Consider the following 10,000-nt stretch of genomic DNA (forward strand, 5'->3'; position numbering starts at 1 on the left):
GCAGCATAGGGTACTTTGTGGGCCGGCAGTCTTGCAGCACAGGTGCCCCCCATCCAGTGGTTTGAACTTGAAAATAACATTGGTAATACCGTAGCCCGTGTCACGCTGTTTATTACCAGGCTTGGCAAATCTCGTGTATCGATATGCCCATCTGAATTGGTGGTGGTGGTGAGGCAGAATTGCGAGTTGATTTACTTAACAGTTCTCCGTGTTAATTTACGACGGGAGTCTCGCGCCCCGGGCCGTGATTTGGCACACACCTCCCCGTCTGAAATATTATCTCACGAGGGCAGATCAGCTACTAGGCTGATGTCAGGCACAGATAAAGCTGCTAGAGGTATGACGACTGGTAGACAGTCCGCATGCAGTCCACACACCACTCGTCACCCAGCTGTAGTTGTGCCAGCTGGATGGTAGAGTTTATCTATTTCACGAGGGAGGGTGAGAACGATTGCAAACAGAGAGAGAGAGAGAGAGAGAGAGAGAGAGAGAGAGAGAGAGAGAGAGAGAGAGAGAGAGAGAATGTTTGGCAAAACATGGAGAGCTCCAGAGCTGGTGCGACTCGGAGGGGAGCAGGTGGACTATCCAGGCCAGGCCGAGCTGTTATGCTGCCTGGGTGTTACAGGGGTCGAGCGAGAGCGAGAGTGAGCTCTAGTCTCTCCAGTCATGCCTGCATGACTCATGGTGCTGTATATGTCTGTCATTCCGTCTGCTTGTTTGTCTGGCTGACTGGATGGCTGAATGGCTGGCCAAGAGTGTCAACTTCTGTAATATATTTGTGTTTGTATATTGACCTAGACACTTCACACAGCCTTTATGCCTTATGCCTTTATGCCTTTTAAGCTGGTGAGGAAGGAACCATTAGAAACCATGTCAGCGTCCACAGGTCCTGAGTCACACTCAACATCATGGCACAGAGCACTGGAATGCCGGAGTGTTCTTTTTTATTGAGCATTCCATTCCCTTCCAGTGATCCGATGATGCATCTTCTGTGCCGTACGGGGGGTTGAGAGGATGGGATGGGATGGGATTGGGGTTGGTTAGAAGGGGGAAAAAAACAAGCAGCAGTTCCTGGAATCGCTCGGTGATGAAACCTCTGTGTTCCCCTTAGCTTGTGGTTTCTATAAAAGCCAATTTGGGCCAAGCTCTCTTCTCTCTTTCTCTCTTCTCGCGGCCTCCCAGGCTGATGGGTTGCTGCAGTACATGTGGGTGAGGCCTTCAGTTAAAACACTTCCATGTGTGCCGAGTGCCTTCACCTCTCCAGAGAGAGCCATTCTCGGTTGCCCCCAAGAAAGCACACAATTGTGTATCTATCCTCATTCCTCAATCACTGTGCTGTTTGGAAAGGCCTTGGCTTCTGTTGATATTGGAAACATGGTAAGCTAAAGCTATTACTGCTGAACAGAGCTTAGAGAGTAAGGGAAGAACAGACCTAGTGAAATCGACATGTAATACGCATCAATAGATGAAATGATTGCAGGGTCATAGTGAAAGAGCTAGAGATGACTGTTCAGGAAGAGACGGTTCATACTAAGTTTATAATAATTTCCTTCGGGAATCAATATGATGTAAGTTAAGGTTTTAAGATGAAATCCTATGGGGGCGCCATGCCCCTTTAAAATGATTTAGATTAAGAGTAGTAAGGGTTCAGAATGAATGAAGGTCAATGGGAAGGTCAAACCCATTTAAGAGACTTGGACTTCATCCCACTTTGTTGCATTGGTGACGCATTGTACGCTCTCTTGGTTATGTTGAAAATCTTTGTAACACTTAACTTGATGCCAGTGTTATAATAGTGTCATAACAGTGTCATGACACAGTCATGAATGAGTCTTAAAAACAATTTCAATGTTATATAAGCGTTTTATGGTCATGAAAAGTTGACATTGTGAGGTCTGTCTTTACCATAACCGCACGTCACTTAAAGTCAAAACATGTTAATGACATGGACATAATGTTTGTTACACACATGCATGACTGCATTATGACACTGTTAAGACACGGTTATGTCATATGTATGATGCCTGCGTCAAGTAAAGTGTTACAAAAATCTTTGCTACAGCATCTGGTGAGCTTTATGACCACCGCAGACCAGTAGTCAGTGTTGCCAGGTCGGGCTGTTTCCCGCCCAATTGGGCTGCTTAGGATGGCTGTGTGCGGGTAGAAATGGCATTTAGCAGAAAACCCGCCTAATTTTTGCCATAGAAATCAATAAAATTGGGCAGGACTTTGTGCTTTTAGACGGGTTTTGAGCATTTTTTGGGCTGGAAATCATCAGCCTCATCTGGCAACCCTGCCAGTCTTATCTCTTCAGCTGATCTCACTTATCAAAGCTGGGCCCAGCCGACTAACGTCAGCGGAGAGAATAGAGCTCACGTTCATTCGTTTGTTCTTTCCCCCTCTACCTTTTCAGTATGCTAACCAACCTGTATGACCAGGTTTTTTGTGAAGACAGGAACATTGTTGTTCTTCCTGGGCAGGGAGATAGAGCTCGTGTGTACCGTAGGTAGTAGACATAGAATGTTCCCACCGTTCATGACAAACGGTTGACAGCACTTGCAGCATTGACCCCCCCAGGGACCTCGGGTGCCATCGGGGTGTGTGTGTGTGTGGGGGGGGGGGTTCTGATGACTAAAGCAGATCTTCCCTTGCTCCTGGCTCTGGATGATCTGTGGGGCCCAACAGCAACGTTTCACCTTTCGCCTCTCGTTTGTTTCCTCGACTTTCGAACCCTTTCACCCTCAACCCTCCCCCAAGGCATGCAATACCTGTAAGCTTACCTGAACGTTTATATTGAGATGGATGGGTTACATGTTAAACGTCTTAGTGTTTAAGTTGGGATAGGCCACCGCTCAGCTGTTTAGAAGGTGCAGGATTCAGTAGAAATTTCTGTATAAAAAGAAGACAATCCGCACACTTTAGGTCTATTTTTGTGCAAAGAAGCTTTACTTAACTTGCAAGCTTTCGGTCCTTAGACCTTCATCAGGCAGCTTCTTTGCACAAAAATAGACCTGAAGTGTGCGGATTGTCTTCTTTTTATACAGAAACGTCTTGGTGTTGAAATTGGTGTGTGGAGGAGTACCTCATATAACAACCACAACCACCACCACCACCACCACCAAAGACAAACATTTTGAAATTGGTGTGGAGTACCTCATATGGGGAACCTGTGGTATGGTTTGGGGGACGTTTACGGACCCTGAGGCCATCTTATTTGTCATTGATGTCATTTTAATATTGTGCAGTTTCACATAAAATATAAAAAAAATGGTAAAGAAGTTACATTTGCAGTATAGTATTTAAGTTATATTCATTTTCTTGGGAAGATGGGGTCTGTTGTACAAGTGACCTTACATATACTAGGCCTAAAGTGTAGGGGGGAAATCCTGGTTTGTGCTCATAGTACGGCCCTTGGAAGACTTCATAAAATTTGTAGTGGCCCCTCCAATGGAAAAGTTTAACAAGCACCACCACCAATGTACCACCAAAGACAAAGTGCTCATCCACCCATTCATCTACTGTACAAATGACATGTTTCGTTTTTTAACGAGTACTGTAAATGCCTTCGAGTCCAGGTCACATTCACAAGGCCTTGTACGTGTACAGCATTGTTGTGGTGACTGTTGAAAGAAAATGAAACGCAGCAAATGACCTGTTTGTTCTCTTCTACCATGCATGCATTGCATGCACGCACACACACACGCACGACATGCACGTGCGTACGCACGCACGCAGTTACACACCTGCAAAAATGCCCGTCATTGCACAGGTGCCGAGGAAGCAGTGGAGTGTTGGAGTGGCTCTTCTCTTAACTTCTCTTCAACTCTTCTCTTCTCTTCTCTTCTCTTCTCTTCTCTTCTCTCCTCTTCTCTCCTCTTGTCTCCTCTTGTCTTCTCTTGTCTTGTCTTGTCTTCTCTTCTCTTCTCTTCTCTTCTCTTCTCTTCTCTTCTCTTCTCTTCTCTTCTCTTCTCCTGTGCTGGCATCCTCTCCTTTCCTTCTCTCCTCTCCTCTCCTCTCCTCTCCTCTGCTCTCCTCTCCCCCCTTCTCTGCTCTCCTCTCCTCTCCTTCTCTCCTCTCCTATCTTCTCCGCTCCTCTCCTCTCCTCCCCTTCTCTCCTCTCCTCTCCTTCTCTCCTCTCCTGTCCCCCCTTCTCTCCTCTCCTCTCCTCTCCTCTCCTCTTCTCTTCTCTTCTCTCCTCTTCTCTTCTCTTCTCTTCTCCTGTGCTGGCTTCCTCTCCTTTCCTTCTCTCCTCTCCTCTCCTCTCCTCTCCTCTCCTCTCCTCTCCTCTCCTCTCCTCTACTCCCCTCTCCTCTCCTCTCCTCTCCTTTCCTTTCCTTCTCTCCTCTCCTCTCCTCTCCTCTCCTCTCCTTTCCTCCTCTCCTCTCCTCTCCTCTCCTCTCCTTCTCCTCCTCTTATCTCCTCTCCTCTCCTCTCCACTCCTCTCCTCTCCTCTCCTCCCCTCTCCTCTCCTCTCCTCTCCTCCCCTCTCCTCTCCTCTCCTCTCCTCTCTCTCTCTCCTCTCTCCTCCCTCTCCTCTCCTCTCCTCTCCTCTCCTCCTCTCCTCTCCTCCCCTCTCCTCTCTTCTCCTCTCTCCTCTCTCCTCTCCTCTCCTCTCTCCTCTCCTCTCCTCTCCTTTCCTCTCCTTTCCTCTCCTCTCCTCTCCTCTTCTCTCCTCCTCTCCTCTCCTCTCCTCTCCTCTCCTCTTCTCTCCTCCCCTCTCCTCCCCTGTGCTCCTGTGCCAGCTACCTCTACTGACAGCATACTATGGAGCCTGACAGGGGAGAGGAGCATGCAGATGTGATGTAACGACCGAGGTCTCTTTCAAGTCCTCCAACTGTGTGCGATGAGGCTCCAAGTTTGTGTATGCACCGGGTGTGTGCGCGTGTGTGTGTACATGTGTGTGTGTGTGTAAGAGAGAGAGAGAGAAAGAAAGAGAGAGAGAGACTGTGTGTGTGTGTGTGTACGTGCATGCGTGCTTGTAGGTGCGTGCGTGTACGTGCGTGTGTGTGTGTGTGTTGGAGGAAGCAATCAGTTTGTGAATCTGCCTAACCTGTTTGTGGATGTGTCCTGAGATTCCTGGACAACCCTGCCCCCTCCCTCTCTCCACAGCCAGGAGTGCCCCCCCCTCTCTCCACATCCTCCCCTGTCTCTCTGTCCCATTCGCTTCCTGTCACCATCTTTGACTGTCCTATCATATAAAGGCATAAAAGCCCTAAAAAAAACTGTATGCCTCTTTTCCACTGCCGGTTTTCAGGTAGGCCTACAGCTCGACATAGCGCGACTTGGCTGCCACTTTTTGCTTTTCGAATAGGCACGACACAGCTCAATAGTAAAGCAGAAAGTGGCAGCCAAGGCGCGCTGTGTCGACCTGTAGGCCTACCAGAAAACCGGCAGTGGAAAAGAGGCATTACAGAGTGCTATGGGACCAAATATATGCAGTAGAAGGTAAATCAAATTCGTCCGTGTTCAATTAACACCGCAAGTTTTTACTGTGTTATGATTGTCCTCCTCCAAAGCATCAAGATTAATGGAAGGTGACGGTGTGTTTTTCTGTGTGTGTGTGTGTTGAGGTTGGGATTGCGGCACCAAATGAAAGTGGGCAGGGGAGGAGGGGAGGAAATGAAGGAGGGAGGGAGTTACGGTGGTTGTTTCATTCCGGAAGGCCATTTTGTACTTTGACCTTTGTGCAGAGAGTGTGTGAGGGGAAGTCTGCTGATGACTATACTCCTATAGCCTTATACAGCTGCCTGTGGGGCTTTTGGTTTTTCTCTCTCATGTCATGTGTGTCTATAGCTGTAAAGGCCGGAAAGATATATGGTATTACTCTGGTGTTATTCACACCTCAAGTCGACCCCGAGCCTTCAGACACCTGCTAGCTAGCTAGAGAAAGAATACCCGTGTGGTCATAGCCTGTAGATCAGAGCTGTGAAACCACTGGCACACCCCACAATGTGTTGGCCAGCATGCTCTCCGAGCTTTTTCTACTGCAGCGTGACTATTGTTCAAAGAGTACTGTTACCAGTGTTGCCAGATGTGTCTGATCAAATTCCGCCCAAAAGGTTCTCAAAAACCACCAAAATGCGCTAAATTCCGCCCAAATTCAACAAATTACATTGACTTCTATGGGCCCGAAACGGCTGAAAAAAAAACGCCAAATGGCCAATTTTTCCCGTTTTCACCCGCCGACGCTTATCCCAAGTAGCCCAATGAATCTGGCAACACTGACTGTTACAAGTTATTTTTGAACTAGCACTGCACTAGCTGCCTAATATTCCCCATTGTTTTTAGACTCAGAGAAAAAGGCTGTGACCTAACACCCACAGCTTTAATGAAAGTTGCAAATGCAGCAGCTCAAGTCATCGCTCTGCCATCCCTCAAAAATACATCACCCTCAGCAGGCATTGCATTGTGTGTGAATGCAGTATGACTCTTGCCCTCAGGCATTGCATCGGGAATGCAGTATGACTCCTGAAAGCTTTCGGCTCTGAGTGAAGCTGCTTCATTTTAATAATAACAATCACTAAAGTTGTGATAGGCCACCGCTCATCTGTTTAGAAGGTGCAGGATTCAGTAGAAATTTCTTGCAAGCTTTCGGTCCTTAGACCTTAGACCTAAGGACCGAAAGCTTGCAAGCCTAGTAAAGCTTCTTTGCACAAAAATAGACATGAAGTGTGTGGATTGTCTCCTTTTTATACAATAATAATAATCACCAAAGAGAATGCGGTGCAAACAAAGAGCACCTGTCCTATCAGCCGTTGTTCTGTGCAATGCAGCCCTGCAGGGGATGAGTGTGCGATTCTAAACGTGGCATCCTGCCTGCCTTTATCACACCTATCTTTGGCAGAGCAGACACACTGCTGCGAGCGAGCGAGCGAGGGCTTGGCGAAGAAGAGAAGGAGGCCACCGTCTTCATGTGTATTCCACTGTGGACACAGAGGCTACCTGGGCAATAGTTCGGCCGCCAGGCCTCTGTTCATTGCAGCGCCCCACACACTACATACAATGTAATAGGTATCCAAGTCTGATGTCGGCTGTAACAGCCCCCCGATCTGGGCTGCCTGGGCTGCATTCCACTCCACTCCACTCCCCTTACCTAACACCACCTCGTCCACCCTCTATGTCAGTGTTTCCCAACCTTTTTAGTCCTGCGTACCCCCTAAGCCTTTTTGCCATACCATGAGTACCCCCCCCCTCACTATCTTTTACTCCAACCCAATGTCACTATGCTCCGTAGTCCACACTTTTCACGTACCCCCTACAGTATGCTCGCGTACCCCTAGTGGTACACGTAACCCTGATTGGGAAACACTGCTCTATGTCTCCAGCGCCGTGTCTTGCTTATGCTTTGTCTAGAGACATTTCCCAGTGCAAGGATGGGAGGGAGGGAGGGAGGGTGGGTCGTGTTTTCGGGCCTGTCTATGACTTGGCCTTCCCTGACCCCCTGAGAGTAGGTGGGTCCTTGGATGACTAATAATAACTGTCAACGGGATTCTTGCCAGGTCAGGCTGATGAGTGTATTACTCCATTTACACAGTACACATGCTTTTGCTTTTGCTTACAGTGTTGTTGTGTACAGTACCGTACAGAGAAAGACACATCTTACTCTTCCATTGTTTAAGTGAACAACATATTAATGTGTAATGTTCGGAGACATGTTTAGCTTGAGTTCATGTTTATAATTGAGTGTATTACTCAGTTCACACAGATCTGCTTTTGCTTGTGTACAGAGGAAAATACTACTCTTACATTGTTTAAGCAAACTACAGTTTTAAAAACACAGGATGTCACAAGGTGTAATGTGTAATGGGAACCTGGCAGGCATTGTTAGTTTGAGTTCCAGTTTGAGTTCAGTGTATAAGGCCTACTCAATATGACACAGATGCTATTGCTTTACTTAGTGTTTATGTGTACAGTACAGAGACACAACACATTTCCACTGTTTAAGCAGCATATTAATGTGGAATGGGAACCTGGCAGGACCCTTGAGTTTGGATGCGATGCTGATTGTTGATGATGCTTCATCTTTCATTTCAGCAGTGCTGCAAGCCTCCTCAAGCCCTGCAGTGTCCATCCAAACCAATAAACAAAATGGATTCAAGAGCAGGAGCGCTTTAATTTGATTGGCTGTTGAGCTCATATTTCAATAATCTTATTGTAGGTCTCTGACTGGAGGGTTTAATCAATAAACATTAAGCCGACATAGTGTCATCTATACATAAGAATATAGAGAATACAAGGATGTTTATTGAAATACTGTGAGTATTTGACATGACAATAACGATGCATAAATTACTAGCCTCTTACTCATTTGAAGACTAGCGAGATCCTTTAATAAAATAAAACAAATTACACGCACAGTAATATCCATTGTGGCTTTGGCAATGTGTGTATGCGTCTGTGTATGTGTGTCTGTATGTGTTATACTTGTGTGCCTCCTTTTGTGTGTGTGTGTGTGTGTGTGTGTGTGTGTGTGTGTGTGTGTGTGTGTGTGTGTGTGTGTGTGTGTGTGTGTGTGTGTGTGTGTGTGTGTGTGTGTGTGTGTGTGTGTGTGTGTGTGTGTGTGTGTGTGTGTGTGTGTGTGTGTGTGTGTGTGTGTGTGTGTGTGTGTGTGCGTGCGTGCGTGTGTGTGTGTGTGTGTGTGTGTGTGTTCCGTTCTACTCTGCCCAGCGCTCGTCAAGTGGTGTGTGCCCCAGTATAATAGCTCTTGCCCGTAGTTGCCTCACTGGGCCGCCATCTGCTGCCAACTTTCCCCCTTCATTCCTCATTACTCACCGCTTGGCATTGTGGCGAGCCAGCCAGGAGCAGATGATGTCAAGTAAAGCGGGCTGGGTATCAGGTGGATCGCACGCAGGGGCGGTGCTATAGGGAGGGGCAAGCAGGGCATTTACCCCTGGTCCCTGGTCCCAGGGCCCTCCTGTATTGGTCTTGGGGCTCCCTATTGTGACCATGGCAGGCCGTATGTATGTGGGGCCCCATCAGTGTCTTGCCCATGGTCCTGTGTGCAAGTGTTCCGCCACTGATTGCACACCCTGCTCAGGAGCGGCCTGACGTGACGTGATGTTCAGCCTGGTCTTGCAGCTCTGTCTGCAGTGGTAATTGGCGTAGGCTACATGTCATTTTTCCTCATCATTGAGGAATTCATAATTTTCCAACCTGAAAATGTGCATAATGACTCTGTAACACAATGCGCGGCGCTCTCTATATTTTCCTCAACAGTAAAAAAAAATGTGTGTTAATTCAACACGTACAGAGTATGATACAGTCTAGAAGATGTGTTGATTTGACACAGCAAAATTTACTGCGTCTTTCTTGGCCTTTGCCAATCACAGCCTTGAAAATGGAGAAGGGAATGGCAGACGAACGAACGAACGGGGGATGCCAGGAGGTTTTCTCCAGCGCCAACAGAGGCGTGGACGGACGGATGGATGGCGTGCGATGCGACAGAAAATTAGAGACAGAGAAATCAATTAATGGAAGGCTTCTCACTGGCTGTGAATGCACAATGTACAGTACAGCCCCACTCTAAGACTCACTTGAGCTCAGCTCCCCTGCAGCACAGAGGTGGAGAGGTGCAGACTCGCTCTGGACTGGGGGAGAAATAGGGCCCGGGCACTTTTGGCTTAAAGGGGCCCCCTTCATAATTAGCGGCGCAGACCTGATTCACAGTTGGCCCCACACCCTTGTGGGCCCCTATTTTCAGAAATGTAAAAAAATATATTTATATATTTTTACATTTCTGAAAATAGGGGCCCACAAGGGTGCGGGACTAGCCTGGGAACTCCCATACTGCCTTTAGTTCTACACAATCGTTTCGATCTGAAAGACAGTATGGCGAGGATGACTCATAACGTACAAGATCATGGGATCTGTGTCATAATGGCCAAGCATTCCGACCTTTACAGTTTCTCTGCCCAATCAGAGAGCAGGACAGTGTGTCATAATAGCCAAGTATTCCGGCCCCATATGGAATTTACAATAGGCAACTCCCCAGACCTAATCT

The 10,000-nt window shown here is 47.5% G+C and overlaps 1 protein-coding gene across 4 annotated transcripts in view; it reads left to right on the plus strand.

The window, feature by feature from the left end:
• Positions 1-10,000, plus strand: part of rhbdf1a (rhomboid 5 homolog 1a (Drosophila)) — a 103,306-nt gene that overhangs the window by 1,211 nt on the left and 92,095 nt on the right. The window lies entirely within an intron of this gene.

The sequence above is a fragment of the Engraulis encrasicolus genome, chromosome 2, assembly GCF_034702125.1.
Source record: "Engraulis encrasicolus isolate BLACKSEA-1 chromosome 2, IST_EnEncr_1.0, whole genome shotgun sequence".
Classification (NCBI taxonomy): Eukaryota; Metazoa; Chordata; class Actinopteri; order Clupeiformes; family Engraulidae; genus Engraulis; species Engraulis encrasicolus.